This window comes from Periplaneta americana, chromosome 10 (genome assembly GCF_040183065.1).
Source record: "Periplaneta americana isolate PAMFEO1 chromosome 10, P.americana_PAMFEO1_priV1, whole genome shotgun sequence".
In the NCBI taxonomy this organism is placed as follows: Eukaryota; Metazoa; Arthropoda; class Insecta; order Blattodea; family Blattidae; genus Periplaneta; species Periplaneta americana.
In genome coordinates, this window is record NC_091126.1 from 90113782 (window position 1) to 90117766 (window position 3985).

At 33.4% G+C, this 3985-nt stretch overlaps 1 long non-coding RNA gene across 1 annotated transcript; it reads left to right on the top strand.

Annotated features, from left to right (window-relative positions):
* Positions 1–1494: 1494 nt before the first annotated feature.
* LOC138707314 (uncharacterized) lies at positions 1495–2725 on the top strand. The gene is made up of 2 exons (XR_011334163.1): positions 1495–1746; positions 2339–2725. It is a non-coding gene; the product is annotated as an uncharacterized lncRNA (long non-coding RNA).
* The last annotated feature ends 1260 nt before the right edge of the window (positions 2726–3985 follow it).

Sequence of the window (3985 nt, forward strand, 5' to 3'; positions counted from 1 at the left end):
TAGTACAGTAGAGCACAGCATAAGTACAGTAGTGCACGGCGTAGTACAGTAGTGCACGGCGTAAAAACAAGTGCCCGGCATAAGTACAGCAGTGCACGGACTAGTACAGTAGAGGACGGCATAAGTACAGTAGTGCAAGTCGTAACACGGTAGTGCACGACATATGAGCGGCAGTGCACGGCGTACTACAATTGTGAACAGCGTACTACAGTAGCGCACGGTGTACTACAGCAGTCACGGCGTAGTACAGTAGCGCACGGCACAAATACAGCAGTGCACGGCGTAGTACCAGCGAATAGGGATTATAAAGAATGGACACTGAGCGAATTTTCCTGTGTTTTGTTTCTCTGTGCGCCAGCGTTTAGTTCCACTTTCAAGCGCTAGAGGTTAGTGTAATCGAGCATATGCTAAGATAATAATTGAGAACAGAGTTGAGACACAGGATCCAAACATCGCCTACCTTATTGCATAATCCAGTAATACTGGTGACAGACTACAGTACTAATCGCGATTAGCACTTATCGCGATCAGGTCCGATCGCGATTACCGAAAATGTGGTGACACACTAGGTCCCGTCTGGTCAACAGCTGAATTACCATAGAGGAAACAATTTTCTCTATGTACATACGTATATGTTTGTTTCCCTCCTGTACAACACCTAAAGTTCATACTTTCTTTTGATGTTTGTTCATTGTTTCTTTCTTTTGTTTAATTGTTTCTTGCTGCTTGATATGGGAATTTATTTGTTAAAATTGTTATATGCTTTACAATGTAAACTGATACAATTTATATCATTACTATTTATATTATTTTGAAAAGAGATTTTATAACCTATAAAATTTGTATCATCATGCCAGAAATTTATACTATTTTGTAATAAAACATATTTTTAAAGTCAACCCTAACCTCAACGATAGCGTCGTAATGGCGACTGAAATTTCAAATCTGAAAAAGAAACCAATTCCAGTTTGTAATCCATTATTTATTGAAATGAAACATCTTTCAACAGTCTTCTATTACTCTCTCTGTCTGTATGTATATATATGTATATGTATCAGTAGCGGCTCTACAATAAGAACTGCAGAGCTGCAGAACCGCCATTTAAATGGACCTGTAAAATTAAAAATGTAAAACGTGCTTTTATGTAATCTAGTTCATTGTCTCATTTATTTTTCCAATTCATTCTCCTTCGATTCGAGATTTTACTGTCTGTAGGAGCCTTGAACTGCTGGAGAATTTTAACTGTAGTGTACTTTTCGGATCTGTGAACGGCAGTTCCTGGAGCTCAACGCAGGGTAGTCGGCAGCAGGAAACAGGTTTTGTTCACTGCCCCATAAGATTGCATTGGAGCTGCAACCGAAGCAGATCTGTTCGAATATACAAAAAAAAAAAAAAAACGTCAACACCCTCATCTCTTTATGACCTGCGTTAGAACCGTTGCTTACGTGATTACACAAGCTGGCGCATAGCACGATCGAGAGTAGGTCTCTGTGAGTCATGGCAATTTGTGCCGCTAGGTTCGCCTCTCTGCCCTATGAAATGATGAATAGTACCATTACAAAGCATTGTGCATCGTGAAAATAGTTCGATTAATTGTGCATTACTCATTGAGTACGAATATTACAAATATGCCAAGCATATTACAGTGTTATTTGAAGTTTGTTCAGCTAAGTTATATTCGAAAATTGTCTGTGTTTTGCTATGTGAAGAACTCTGTACCAACAGGTCGTATATTTATAGGTTAAGGTAAATGTCAAAGTTCTCTCATATAACAAGCAATGCTATGTTAAAAGTGGCGAATTGCATTTTCCGACTCTCGAATGATGTGACCCGAAATGTAAAATAATTTCATGCATTGTTTCACTTACCAAGCATTACTGATATAGGCCTAATGAAAATGTGAACGACGTGATGTAAACATTGAAGATAATGTTGTTACTGTTTTCCCTTTCTCTTTTAGAAAATACCGACAAAAGTAATTAATTATTTTCATGCTGTACTTATTAGGTAATTAATGTGTATTTGTCTGTATTTTAGACCTGTGTATTGTTACGTAATTATCAGTGAATTAGGTAAGAGAACTTAACAAGGTTAGTATGAGATTAGGTAATGCACCTCAAACTGGTAACTAATGGCTGCTGCGAAATAGGCTGAGGTGGTTATCGTGTGAATCAAATTATATCTAGAATATCTAGTTTTATTATATACGGATACGTAAAGATTTTTTTGTTTTTTTGTTTTAGCATGTGTTTGTAATTTTGTGAGGTTATGTCTAGCCTAATTTCTTTTTATTCTTGTATCATTACCAATACATTAATTTATTTTATATTCATTTCAGGTGTTACGGAGGTGTTACATCTATGGTGGCAACTCTACTTATGTTAGGATATGAAGTAACAGTATATATTCAACTTCATCATTAGCTAAAAATTAAAGAAAACTGTATGTCTTCGACTCATTCCATCGTCATTTCTTCTTATGTATGTGAACAACGTTCATACTAAAAGTGCTACAATAAATGAACACTATAGACAACGTGATGGAACAATTTACAAGTTACTGTTAAAGTGCTCAACATTTTCAAGTGGTGCTATACCCATTGTTTCAAAATGTACATACATATTTTTACATTTCTATAAGAGGTGTCATAAATTATTTCAGCATATTTGTAAATTCTTCAAAATTAATTCTTCTAATTAAGACCATAAAGTAATGAAATAATATAGCCTAGGCCTATATGTGATTTTATACTACCGGTATTGATGTTGATCATGGTAAATTAATCCAATTTCACAGTGTTGTCTTTTGTATTGTGGTTCATAACAATTATAACAGTATGTACGTGGAAATGTTTTTAAAATAATAAATTCTAGCTCACGATTTTAAGTGGTCGTTTCAATGGGAGGTTATATTGGAAAGATGATCACAAATGGATAATTTACTGCAAGATACAAGAACTGAATATAAGTGAGTGTTCCGTTGAAAGTGAAAGTGAAAATTTCGTTTTACAAGAGCTAAGTAGGCGTAATATTTATTTTAGAAATTATTTGAAAGCTACAGAATATGAAGAATAGACCTGTAATCATAGAAATCAACTGCGAATGGTGAGTGGCCAGGTTTCATTAATAATTGAAAGGAAGTAAAAATTATTTTCTTATCATCCTGTTTTCAATATTTAAATTTAAGCACCCTTCTCTTCCTTGTTATTTCGTGAGAGATTACTTCATACTATCACGTAAGCTAAATTTTTTCTGTACAGATAATAAAAATTACATACATAAGTAGGCTACTTGATTACTGACGATACAAACTTCATATACATACCTCATCAGCAGGGAAAGGATTTATATGTAAATACATATTTACTTATAAAGCTAATATAATTTATATTTTGCATTATCTTTATGTTTCACAATGTGTAGGGTTGAAAAATCCTACTTTTATTTTCCATATTTTTCCATATTTTAGAGTTTAGTACATATTTTCGTTAATTTCCATATATTTTCCATATTTCATATAAAACAGTCCATATTATATTAGGTTTAACAATAAAACAAAACAAAATTCCATTAACTTTTAAAAATACATTTCAACAATAGAGATTTAAACACATGTTCAGTAATCCCTTTAACATCAGAGTTATTTGAAAATTAGCAGTCCTATCAACAATGGGAAAGTAAGTTACAAAACTGTATTAATTTAATTTAAAATTTTTAACAGACTTCAGTTGTGCAGCTCAACAGTTAAATGCCAGTCAGAGTACACATAGGTTCAGTTTTGTAAATCATACTATAAAGACGGTAAATATGCCAAAAGTACGTCATTCAGTCAATTTAAAATCAAAACTAACAAGTTACATTTCAGAATTTAAAGAAGATGGTTTATCAACTGACAATAAAATATTATTTTGTAATTTGTGTCAGTGTGCAGTATCATCTACACAAAAGTTCCTGGTGCAACAACACATTACAACTAGTAAACATCA